The sequence below is a fragment of the Rhinoraja longicauda genome, chromosome 16, assembly GCF_053455715.1.
Source record: "Rhinoraja longicauda isolate Sanriku21f chromosome 16, sRhiLon1.1, whole genome shotgun sequence".
NCBI classification, from domain to species: Eukaryota; Metazoa; Chordata; class Chondrichthyes; order Rajiformes; family Arhynchobatidae; genus Rhinoraja; species Rhinoraja longicauda.
In genome coordinates, this window is record NC_135968.1 from 12,330,537 (window position 1) to 12,343,595 (window position 13,059).

Genomic DNA, 13,059 nt, shown 5'->3' on the forward strand with positions numbered 1-13,059 from the left:
AAGCATATACTATGGATGGGGATATTGTTACAGATTTATAACATACAAAAATACCAGAGGTCATAAATTACATTATTCAGACTAAATTCAGTGATCAAAATGTTATTTCTAAATATTAAAAAATCTTTCCTTTACACAAAATATAAACGTACAAGTTTTTAATTTCAGACTTTATTAATACCATTTGAAAGAGAGAACGTGTATTTATTTCAGGTAAATCAGTCCAGACTTTTGTTAAAATACCAGTGAAAGGAATCTTGTGCATTATCACTTGCTAATTTCCAGGCTATGGTTTTCTAAGAATAGAAATAACTTGGCATGCGAGGAGGTATTTTAGGGTACATTCATACTACAACTTTTATGGTTTTATGCGGATGTTAAACGTACAATATAAATCCGTTGTTAATGCTTAAATTGACAATAAAGCACAATAAAGCAAAAGTCGACCCTCAGTTAGTCTCAAATAGTTTCATACCATTGTCAGATTTGGCTCAAGTCCAAATGCAACAGTTGTCCTGCATACAAAAATTAAAATTGCTTTGGACAGATTTTATATATAGTGCAAATGCATTCCAGGACTAAAAAGAAATGTATATTTTGTCTTCTGACAAGAAGCCATCCAATGAAATGACTAAAATATTCATTGTCACAGTCAACTATAAACTGCAATTAGAAGCCATTTAGCTGCAACAGAAATACCACAGCAATTACCATTACAAAGAAAGGAATAATTTAAAGCATGGAACAATGGACTTAAGAAATGTACTTTATATGCCGCTTTAAAGTATCTGGTAAGGAAGAAATGCACTTTATGGGACTATTATCCAATGCCTCTTGCATTCCTTTCTCATTCTCAAGTTCAGTGTGAAGGCAAACTTCGGGTCATGACAAGATACAATTATTCTGGTTAGTAAGCCAGAGAGCAACAAGTAGTACTCAGCGTGGGAAACTTGAGGTACTGCAAATAGGGCGGTACAATAAGGCAAGGGATCACATAATAAATGGAAAGATACAAATATATGTGAAGGATCAGATTAGGCAAATCGATTTGCTGGCTGCAGAGACATACAATAACTAATAAGGCTCCAAAACAAATCGTTGGAACCATGGTAAACCAACAGTCCCAGGTATGCATGGAGGAAAATACAACATTTTCACTGTTTGATGTTGGAATATGCCAAACAGGTTTCAGTCCCAGTAGTAAAATGGAGACCATTTGCTCAACTTCCTCCCATCTAACATGTGCTCACCAGGTAAACTACCTCTGAGAGTGCCAGAGATTTGACACTGTTTCTCCTCTGGTTCGCACCCATCCCTTCCATGTAATTTCAGTGGTCATGTCTTATCCAAAAAGCCTATTTCCTGCTCCCATAAAAAAAATTATGTCCTAGGTGACAAGGTGAATGAGCCTACCTTCCCAGTAAATATTTCCCTTCTAAGACATCAAAGTTTAGTTTAGAGATACAGCATGGAAACAGGCTCTTCAGCCCACCGAGTCCATGCTGACCATCCATCACCCACTGACAATAATTCTTTGTTATCCCACTTTCTCATCCATTTCCGACACACTAAGGGCAATTTACAGATGGCCAATTAACCTGCAAACCAGCTCGTCTTCGGAACTTGGAGGAAACCAGAAGAGCCAGACAAAATCCACGTGGTCACAAAGAAATCATACAAACTTCAAATGTGACAGCACCCAAAACCCAGCTATGCCACTGTGCTGTCATTGCAACTACCAACTTATCTTCAGCCTCTTTTCTGTCTTGTCACTTTTCAAATTTAAGCCCAATTTTTCCACACCATATTTGAACTGCTGTAATCAATCAAGTTTTCACACTACCAAAAGTTTTAAATGTCCTTCAGTAAAATGTCACAAAATATCCTTTGTGACTTTGACTATTTTGCATTTTCTGTTTTTCTGCACCTCGTGAAATAGCTAACTATGCTATCCTCCAGCATCTCTATGATGCAATTCAGCAAGATTGTCCCAGTCTTACCTATCCAAAACCCCAGTAATTATCTTTCTTTCAATCTCCACATCAGAAATCTCCAAAAGGCCCCAGGACCATACCCCTAAAGGTCATTTCTTTGACTTACATACTGCCACTCAAGAATTGACCATTTTTTAGCTTTGAAAAACTCCTTTGTTCCTTTAGCAGTATGTTTGGGATCATTGTTTTGCTGTAGAACAGGGGTCTCCAAACTATGGCCCGCGGGTCACATCTGGCCCGCCAAGAGATTTTAACATGTTCCATGCTGCAGCTCGCTTCCCCCGCCTTCTCCCATCAGCGCGTCTCCAGCTCCCTCCCGGCGCTCCGAGTGTCCCGACACCTCTCCCAGGTCCTGCACTCCTCCAGGCTCAGTGCCCCTGTTCCGCGCCTCGCTTCCTGTGGCTCTTTAGCCCCTCGCCGCTCCTGCCGGCCCTCCAACCCTTCTCCCCGCTCGCCATCTCCATCAGCTGAGCTCCGTTTCCACTTGGCCAGCGCTCAACACCTTGAGGCTGGGCTGCCGAGCAGAGCCGTGCTCCTACTCTTCCAAGGCCATCGAGCACGCCCTTCGCGGGTCACCAACCTCCAGCGCTTGCTGCTTCGGCCCCTGCAGACCCTCCAGGCCTCTTGGCTCGGGTTTTTCCTGCTGCTCCTCTCCCAGCTCGCTCAACCCCGTCCTTTCTTCCTCCTCCTCTTTTCCTCCCAGTCGGCAGCCCTCTGCTTCTCGGCCTTGCTCTTCTGCCTCCCTTCCCAGCCGCATTTCCCCTTCTCCCGCGGGCTGCTTCTTGTGTCCGCGGGCTTTGCAGCCCTTCTTCCGGTTCCTCTTCCTCTGCCGGATCCTCCAGCTTCCCCATTTTTTACAGCACAAAAATTGACCATTTTGGCAGGTTTTTTCCCAAGGTAAGAACGTACGTGTTGCACGTGTTACTAGTGTATGCCGGAAGCTGCCATGTACTCCAGATGGCTTGAATTTCTTTTACTTAAGTTCTTTTTTAAGTTCATTAAATTTATAAAACTGACATTTCTTTATTTTTTCCTACGGCCCGCAAAAATGTGCCAAATATGTAATGTGGCCCTCATGCTGAAAGGTTTGGAGGCCCCTGCTGTAGAATGAACCGCCGGCCAATGAGTTTTGAGGCATTTGTTTGAGCTTGAGCAGATAGGATGTGTCTATACACTTCAGAATTCATTATGCTACCACCATCAGCAGTTGTATCATCAATGAAGATAAGTGAGCCAGTACCTTCAGCAGCCATGCATGCCCAGGCCATAACACCCCCACCACTGTGTTTCACAGATTAGGTGGTATGCTTTGGATTTTGGGCAGTTCCTTCTCTTCTCCATACTTTGCTCTTGCCATCATCTGTCCACAAGATCTTTTTCCAGAACTGTGGTTGCTCTTTTAAATACTTCTTGGCAAACTGTAACCTGGCCATCCTATTTTTGCAGTTTGCATCTTGCAGTGTAGCCTCTGTATTTCTGTTCATTAAGTCTTCTGCGGACAGTGGTCATTGACAAATCAACACCTGACTCCTAAAGAGTGTTTCTGATCTGTCGGACAGGTGTTTGGGGATTTTTCTTTATTATCGAGTGAATTATGTCATCAGCTGTGGAGGTCTTCCATATCCTGCCAGTCCTTTTGCGATTAGTAAGCTCACCAGTGCTCTCTTTCTTCTTAATGTTCTAAACAGTTGATTTTGGTAAGCCTAAGGTCTGGCTGATGTCTCTAACAGTTTTATTCTTGTTTCTCAGTCTCATAATGGCTTCTTTGACTTTCATTGGCACAACTTTGTTCCTCAGGTTGATAAACAACAATAAAAGTTTCCAAAGGTGATGGAACGACTGGAGGAAAGACTAGGTGCTGAGAACTCTCTTATACCTGCATTAAGGAGGCAAGTAAACACACCTGAGCAATTACAAAGACCTGTAAAGCCATGTGTCCCAAACATTATGGTGCCCTGAAATGGGGGACGATGTATAAACACTTCTGTAATTTCTACATGGTGAAACCAAAATGTATAAAAATGGCCTTTAATAAAATCTGACAATGTGCACTTTAACCACATGTGATTTTTTCTATTACAAATCTCAAATTGTGGAGTACAGAGGCAAATAAATAAATGATGGGTCTTTGTCTTTGTCCCAAACATTATGGAGGGCAATGTATTTCTTTATTCTCCTTAATGCTCTTGTTACAGGAACCTGGGAATCCAAATAGGTTACTTGGCACCTCAAGGCTGTTCCATTATTTAATTAGGTCTGTGTATCCATATCTCAGTTTAATTTACCCATCTTTTGTTCTCTTAGTGAAAATCTCTGGCAATAATTAGCAAGAGTTTACAGCAATCTAAAGGTTCAAATTCTTAAAAGTTTCATGCACGATAAGTAAATCTTTAGTCTCTCGTGTAGAATGCCCTGAAAGCCTCAGCATTTACAAACGCTCCATTTTCAAGCAATTGACCCTCAACTATCAATTAATATATTTGGCATGAGAACATTTAAGCTACACAGATTCGACAGTTTCAGGCCTCTATACATGTTTAAAGATGCAGGGTTTAAAAGGATCTTCGAACTTCTTTGACCAAGATTTAGTGGTAGGTATACAATCACCTCAAAGTGGCACAGATAGTTGACTCAAGGAAGAGTGACATTAAATGGTCAGCACACAACTTAACTCTCATTGTAAACCGTGGATAATATTGTTAACATTAAAACTCGCCATGAGTGTACGCATAGAGGTATTTGTTTGCCTTTGCGTAACTCAGAGACCATAGGTAGAGCCTTGGAAATCCAAGCGCATTGCCCCATTCACAGGTGTCATGAATTACTATTGGGGAGCTATGTGTTGCAAGAATGTCTATGTGCATCAGCACTATTTATATTAACTACTTAAATGTTTGAGTTACATTGGCACAAAATGTTTGCTTGTTATGAGGTATTTCTCCTTCTCAGATATTTTGTAACAGAACATTGTAGATGTCTTCCATACTGCAAATCCTTCCTTTCCTCTCCCCAGTTCCCATTGGTATCCACCTCCCACCAGCCACTTCTGCATAGCTCCAATCCCAGATTTTATTTCTTACAGGATTAGGGTTTGAATCCATCTTTGCTCACTACCAATCTCTCACTTATAAGCTGCGAGAAGGTGCTATCTAAAAAAAGTGCTCGTTCTTGTATCAATGTCAGACCACGAGAACACTGCCAATGTTGAAGGAAAAGCTAGTGACCACTGCTCTGCTGCTCAAGTCCCAGAGGACCATGTATTGGCTGACACCAGCATCATTCTTGCACCAAAATGAAGCCTGCCTGAATTTTGTAACTAACTGACTTTTGAGATCCTGCACCATACAAAGTTATTAACACAGTACTTGCCAGCAATCATGACCATTTCCCACTAGTTAGTTTGTTGCTCAAGAAGGTGGATAGGCCTATATCCCCAGTGCAATGTCAACTGCAAAATGTACATCATTTATTTTAGCACAATGAATGAAATAAAGTCACTACAGTAGAATTAAACATATTTATGTTTTTTTTAAAGCAATGCAAGAGTTGAATGAAAAAGTGGAGCGGGGTATTGGTGGTGGGTTAAATTTCAAACATGGATTGAAACTGGAATTAAGTAGGTGGCATTACACCCCTTGAAAAACCCACTTTAAGTTCAGTTTTGATATTCTTCTTTACCATAGTTTACATTCCAGTTTACTGACAGATAGAATAAAACCTATGCAAAATGTTATGGACAAAGTACTAGGTGCCAGTCACAGAAAATATATTATAAAATGCTCCATCTCAGTCAAGACATGTCAATGTACTTTAAAATCTTAAACTATGTTCAAAAGTCATTTTGATTTACTACGTACAAGGCTTTTAATGGTAACATGCAGATAATTGATAGTCACCTAACCCGAGGAAGATCTGTTGGAATGTACTTATCCCAGTGTCGATGATAATGGCAAGTTGAAGGCCAAGCTGAATATTCTGTGGACAGCAAACTGGTCAATGCTACAGACATTCTTAGTGGTAGAAGACAAGAGCATTGAAATCCACAAAATGTTTTTGTGACTAGCAGTGTTATTTGATATTACTCCATGCCCTGGGTTAACAATGGAGACTGCTGTAATGGCTTCCCTGTCTGTTTCTGCACTGCAACTCCATTGCAACCCAAGGATCTATCTTTGTTCATCACCTAAATTCATTAGCTGCCATATGGTACTATCCAGAAAGTGCCAGTTCTTCCATCAATGCTGATGTCATCCAAATCTAACCCACTAACACCGTTTGCCACAAATCTACCGACTACAAAGGCTGATCTCTGCCATTAACTCTAATTCACTTACGAGGTAGAGGCCAATCCAGACTATTTGCGATCCAAAGTAGTCTTCAAACTCATGATCTTCAGGGCAAGTATCTGCTTTAGCACCAATAGTGCCTACTTACAAGTAACAGCCGAATGTAACTGCCTCTGCTGCTGAAACATTCATCCATGCTTTTGTTGTCTCTGAACTCTAATGCCCACGCAGCCTTCCTCCCTTACAATATTCAGGTCATCTTCGTCTAGTATGGCCTTAATTTCTGGAACTCTTTCACAATACAAGACAACATAAAAACATAATTTCAGCAAATTTTTGATTATTTACCCCTAAATCCCCAAACAAATTTTATTCATATCATTCTGCAAAAACTATTTGGGTTGTGTTACTACAGTAATGATAACAAAAGCTGCACTAAATTTCATTCAGCTCCATACGCCTATCACTTCTGTTTGATGATTTCCAATGGCCTCCTAGTTGAGGAACACCTCAATTTAAAAATTATCATCCTCCATGACCTCAAACTTCCTCATCTCCTCCAGCCTATAATGATAAATATCTGCCCTCCTTCAAATTGAGCATTTAAGATTTTTTTCCATATGTCCCTCTCTTCAGGCATTCTTTCACTAAACAATGTTTCAAAAATACAATGCGATTGAGAAAATTTTAGTTATCTATCCTAATACCTCACCCCACCCCTTATGATGCTCCAGAAATTACTTTAGAATGCATTACTACATTAAAAACAATAAGGTGGAGCTCTCCTAAATAAAATGACACAAAAAAACTTCACAAAAAAATAGCTGGCAGAAAACAAATGGGAATTGCATAGTACACAACGGCCACAAATTCATTGCTCAATAACCCACAAATTGCACAGGTGTCACACAAAAAAACAACAACAATCTCTTGTTTTGTTTCTCATGAATTTATTGTTTGGCTTGCCAATTTTCCACCAACCCCCAATATTAATTAAATAACATCAGGCTGATGCCAGTAATGAAGTTTGCATTTCAAGTTTGATTTTTTTTTAAAGTTGTGTTTCTTGTAGATACCACAAGTGGAGAAAAGTTACATAACAACCTTAAAATAATAGAGCTGAAAGCAAAACTGCTGGAGAAACTCAGTGGGGAAGGCAGCATTTGTGAAAATTACATCTTTATATCATGCTCCAGGGCAACGGGTGTAGACACTGTGCTCCCCTGCAATTTCTTTCTCAACTTTAGTTGGAACATTAACCAGAGACCAATGGATGAATGGTCCGACTAAAATAGCAACAGAAGTTTCAAATACCCCAAAAACACCTTCAGTTTCAAATACAAACATTCAAACAATTTCTGTTCTATTACAGGGAAACCACATTAAATGTAAATACTGAATTAGTTTTGAGTATTTGTACCTGAATCTGTATTTTGGGGAATTTAGCGGTTGATAGATATGTACGCATTTAACTCTGCGGATCTATTGCAGCAATAACTTATTGGTGATTTGAGAAAGTTTAACCACTGCAATAAATGTTAAATTAACGTTCATTTAAAGGCTTGTATTCCAACGCAAAACTTTTTTAAAAAGTATACGATGTGCATCGACGGGGCATTTTCCCAGCCTGTCAACAACTCAGAGGATGAAAAGACAAGTTTAAAGAGCAAAACACAAAGGGCTGGAAGAACGCAGCGGGCGAGGCAGCATCTGATCTGGGGCGGGATGGGGCAGGAGACATTTCGGGTCGGGACCCTTCGGCAGAGTTTAAAGATATTATCTGATGGCCAAATGACCCCCCCCCCTCCCCACCTTGAGGGGATTTATTACGGACACGTCAGTCAACTCAAACTGGACGATGGCACCTATCCTCTGGTAGTGAACAGACCGATGTAGGCAGGGTGAAGCAAGGAAAGCGGCGCTCCAAATGCAGCCGCCCATCATCCATCCCCGAGGCTGCAGCAGCCCAACTTTGCAGGACGGACGACGGATGCAAAAAAAGCTGGAGCAACCCCAGCTGGTCAGGCAGCATCTCAGGAGAAAGGGTGACGTTTCGGGTCGAGACCCTTCTTCAGACCTTGCTGGACGGACGGATGCCAACCAGTGCCCCGGGGTGCGGCTGCCACAGTTACGGACAACAGAGTGTTGTTGTCCCCCCCACCCCCTCCTCTCCCCCCCCCCTCCCCTCCTCTCCCCCCCTCCCACTCATCCTCCCCCCTCCTCCCACTCATCCTCCCCCCTCCTCCCCGATGGAAGCAGCTACAAGTTTTCTGGTGATGGGCACAAACTTTATTCAAGGCTGCACCCATCCTACTCCCCCCCTCCCCCTCCCCTCCTTCTCCCCCCCTCCCCCTCCCCTCCTTCTCCCCCCCTCCCCTCCTTCTCCAAGGAGCATCTCTGGCAACGGGCATCATCACCCTCCCCTACACCTCCCCGCCGCCGCCCCCGCCGCCGCCTACCTTGCTCCCGCAGCTTCCCTCGCCGTCTCCGCCTCCGCCTCCACCTCCACCTCTGCCCGCGACACGCTCTCTTTGTCCCCAGTATCGGGACGATAACTAGGTTGAGGGGGGCGGGTTTTTGTCAGCGTGCTCGACTCATTCCGCCCGAAGCTCTCTGGATTTCCGGGGTCCGCTTATTATTGTTATTATTATTATTACTATTACAATTACAAGCACCACCTCTCCCTCCTTCCTTCCTTCCTTCCCTCCTTCCCTCCTTTCTTTCTTTCTTTCTTCCTCCCTTCTCTCTTCTCTCTTCTCTCTCTCTCTCTTCTCTCTCCTCTCTCTCTCTCTTCCTCAGCCACCGTCGAGTGAGAGGCGGATGGGCATTGACGGGAGCTGGGGATCTGTTATCGGAGGGAGGGTAGAGGGGAGGGGGGAGGGTAGAGGGGAGGGGGGAGGGGAGGGGCGCGCGCGTGTGGAGAGCCAGCGCCCCCAACCGCCCACCCTCGCGCATCCCGGTGCGCGCGTCTTCCGCCCGTCACCCCCCCCCCCCCCCCACGCGCGCGAGGCGGGCGCGCGGTTCTCTGTGACGTCGGCGCCCGGCCGCCCGCGCACCATCCACTATGCAGAGCCATTCATGAAAAGTGTGCGTGTGTTCTTGTTGCGGTGGGCTGTGTTGACAGTGGTATGTATGCCTTTTGTGCCTCTACAGTGCACCAGGACGGATGACATCCCCTTCATTCTGGGCTTCCTCCTCAAAAAATCTCGTCAAAATCCTCCTCAAAATCTCTCTCCTCTCCCCCCAATAAATTGCACATGATTGTTTGCCAGGGACCCCGATCGTTGCTGAACGTTAGACCGATTTTAGTGTAAGAAAATAACTGCAGATGCTGGTACAAATCGAAGGTATTTATTCACAAAATGCTGGAGTAACTCAGCAGGTCAGGCAGCATCTCAGGAGAGAAGGAATGGGTGACGTTTCGGGTCGAGACCCTTCTTCAGACACCTTCAAATCAAAACATCAATGTGTGGGGAATGTGAACTGCAGATGCTGCTTTACACCGAAGATAGACACAAAATGCTGGAGTGACTCAAATCAACGGGACACTTAAGCAGCGTTTCTGGAGAGAAGGAACAGGCAACTTTTGGGGTCTAGACCCTTCAGACTGGAATCTATCAATAACTATTACCCAGGCGTAAAATAAACTAATAACAAACTCAATCAGGAGAAAGTATTCTTCGGTCAAAATATATGGGATGCCTAATCCATGTTTATTTCACGAAATATTAATATGTTGTAACAGCTGCGTTTAGAACTCTGAACTGTGATATTTCTTATGAGCCAGCAGTTTCCCAAATAATTTAAAATTAATAAATAGGAGGGACGTTGTCCAATTAGCCAAATTATCTGAAATGACTTTTATGGTAAATTGATTTTACGTGTGTAGAAAAATAGATGAAAAAATAGGAGGGGCATTGCATTTGCTTTGGTATTTTCCCCTTTGTTACTAATTTCTAATATTAGCCATGACTTGCTCAGATAAGAATTTAAACTATTTTACCAATTTCAGAAGGAAGAAAATCGAGATATTTCTTGTCAGATCGCCAGAGCAGTTAGGTAACACGTGGTGTGTGGAAAACAAATGTGAAGTATTTATGCAAAATGCATATAACTACATTGCAATGCCCAAGCAATTTTCCTTCTGCGCAGTTGTGCCTTTATACCAGTGTCTCTCCACTGATAGTCCCAATATCTGAAGGACACTTATCACCAATGTAAGTAAATGTCAAGTTTCATTAGAAGGCAAAGTTCTGCCTGTAGTCAGCCATGGGTTGGTCCCAATGAAGCACGTCTGTCACCCACAGGGCATTAGAAGATTAGTGCTTCTTCAGTTAAGTCTTTCATTCTGATCGACTGAACTGTAAAACAAGTAGAGTAATGTTTTCCTCAACCACCTTTTGCGCATTAACTATTAAATCAAATTTTGACGCAGATGTTCCACTTTTATTAATGCAACTTCTGCCATTTCAGAAACTAATCTTGCAAAAGATTGTGTTTTTAATGTATATGGCAATTTTCTCTCAGATATTTCTAATATACTCTTTATATCAATTCCAGCAAAACAGATTATAATGTCACAGGGTGAGGGGAGACCTGATAGACGTATATAGGATTATGAGAGGCAATGGGTTTTTTTTTGTCAACAGGCACCAAGGTACATTGAAAGTCATATATGTATACAGTTCAGTACGTATCACTAAAAATAAGCATTTAAATACATCTTAGATAAGCATCTCAGATATAGTACGTGTATTGCAGTAGTAAATTGAGGCAGTATACAGAGTCGCTAGTTTTTGGCGCCATTTTCAAGTCCTGGTGCAGGGTTCTTGACCTGACCGAGAAGGCCCGTTGTCCTGGCGACATTGCGGGATCAGCCTGGCCAAGCGTAGCCATGGAGCCCTCTGCCGCTGTGGGCCATGTCCGATCCACGCGCTCGGCCTCTTGGAGCGGTGTCTGGTCCAGCCGAATCCCAGGCTGTTAGATGGTGTAAATAACTTGAACCTTTTTTTCCCTAGGTGGAAATGTCAAGGACGTGAAGGCATAGCTTTAAAGTGAGAGGGGCAAAGTTTCCAAGATATGTGTGAGGCACATTTTTTACACAGAGAGTGGTGGGTGCCTGGAACATGCTGCCAGGAGTGATGGTGGAAGCAGAAAAGATTATGGCATTTAAGATGTTTTTAGATAGGCACATGGATATGCAGGGAATGGCAGGATATGGATCACATGCAAGCAGAGGAGATTAGTCATAATTAGCACGGATGTTGTAGGCCAAAGGGCCAGTTTCTGTGCTAACTGATCTATGTTCCCATGTACTAGAGCAATAATGAAACCAAATGTCATTAGCAAATAGCACTGTGAACCAAAGACGTAGAGGTTTGTTCGGATAATTGGCTTGGTGTAAATGTAAAATTGTCCCTAGTTGTGTTCAGGATTGTGTTAATGTACAGGGATCGCTGGTCGGTGTGCACTTGGTGAGCCGAAGGCCTGTTTCGGCACTGTATCTATAAAAATATGATTAAAACTAAAGATGTGAGTGAGATGACACCTGTGCATATTGTGTGCATTTCTGGTCACCATACTGGATGAAGAATATGATTAAGTTAGGGCGGATACAGAAAAGATTCACAAGAATGAACTGGGGGGCTTGAGTTATAATGCGATACTGGATAGGCTGGGACTGTTTATCCTGAAGCGGTGGATGCTGATGGGTGACCTTACCGAGATTTATAAAAGAGGAGCATTGCTAATATAGATTGTCACTGACTTTTTCCTTGAATAGAATAGTGTAAAACTAGAGGACATAAGCTTAAGGTGAGAGGTGAAAGATTTAAATGGGACCTGATAGTGGTGTGTATGGAATAAACTGCCTGGGGAAGTGGTACAATTACACTTGGACGGGTACATGGATAGGAAAGGTTTAGAGAGAAAAGGGCTCAGGAAGACAAAGGGCTGAAGGGACTGTTTCCATGATGTATACATCTATGTCTCTAAACCCAGTTTGTCAAACTGCAGAGCTCCTCAACCATGTCTCCTTGATTTCCAGCAGATCTGCTCTCACCAACCACCACCTCACCATCCAGGACAGTGCAGGGTAGAGATCCCCTGGTCCCGACCTTTCACCCCACCAGCCTCTACATCCAACACTCTCATTCCCTGACACTTCCCCCAGCTTCAACATGATCCCACCAGCAATCGCATCTTCCCATCCCAACCCCTTTCTGCTTTCCGCAGAGACCTCTTTCTCCATGGCTCCTTGGTTTGCTCAGTTCCTCCCCACCGGACCTGCCCCCTACCCAGACACATTCCCCTGCCAACCACAAGATGCAAGACTTACCCAAACCTCCAACCTCACCTCCATTCAGGAATTCACAAAGTCCTTCTGGGTGAGACAGAACTTTACTTGCATCTCCTCCAACTCTATTGTATTAGGTGTTCTCGATGTGGCCTCCTTTATGTTAGCGAGACCAAGCATAGACTAGGGACTGCTTCACTGAATGTTTGTGCTATGTTTGCCAGGGCCTGATACAGCTCCCAGTTGCTGGCTTTTTATCTCCCTTATCTATTCCTATATAGAACAGTCTGTCCTTGGCCTCCACCATTGCCAGAGTGAGGTTACAGATAAACTGGAAGAACAGCACCTCATATTCCACTTGGGTAGCTCACAACTTAACAGTATGAGCTTTTAATTTTCCAATTTCTGTACCATTTTCCACCCCTCACGCCTGCGCACACATTTCTTTCCACTCCCATCCCTAATTTGTTTCACCTCCTCCACT

General features: G+C 43.2%; 1 protein-coding gene across 1 annotated transcript in view; it reads right to left on the bottom strand.

Annotated features, from left to right (window-relative positions):
- The window catches only part of rhobtb1 (Rho related BTB domain containing 1), a 56,927-nt gene extending 47,769 nt beyond the window's left edge, over positions 1-9,158 (bottom strand). Inside the window, exon 1 of the mRNA XM_078413237.1 lies at positions 8,740-9,158. The gene's annotated coding sequence lies outside the window, so the exon portion shown is untranslated. The remainder of the gene's footprint in view (positions 1-8,739) is intronic.
- Between the last annotated feature and the right edge of the window lie 3,901 nt (positions 9,159-13,059).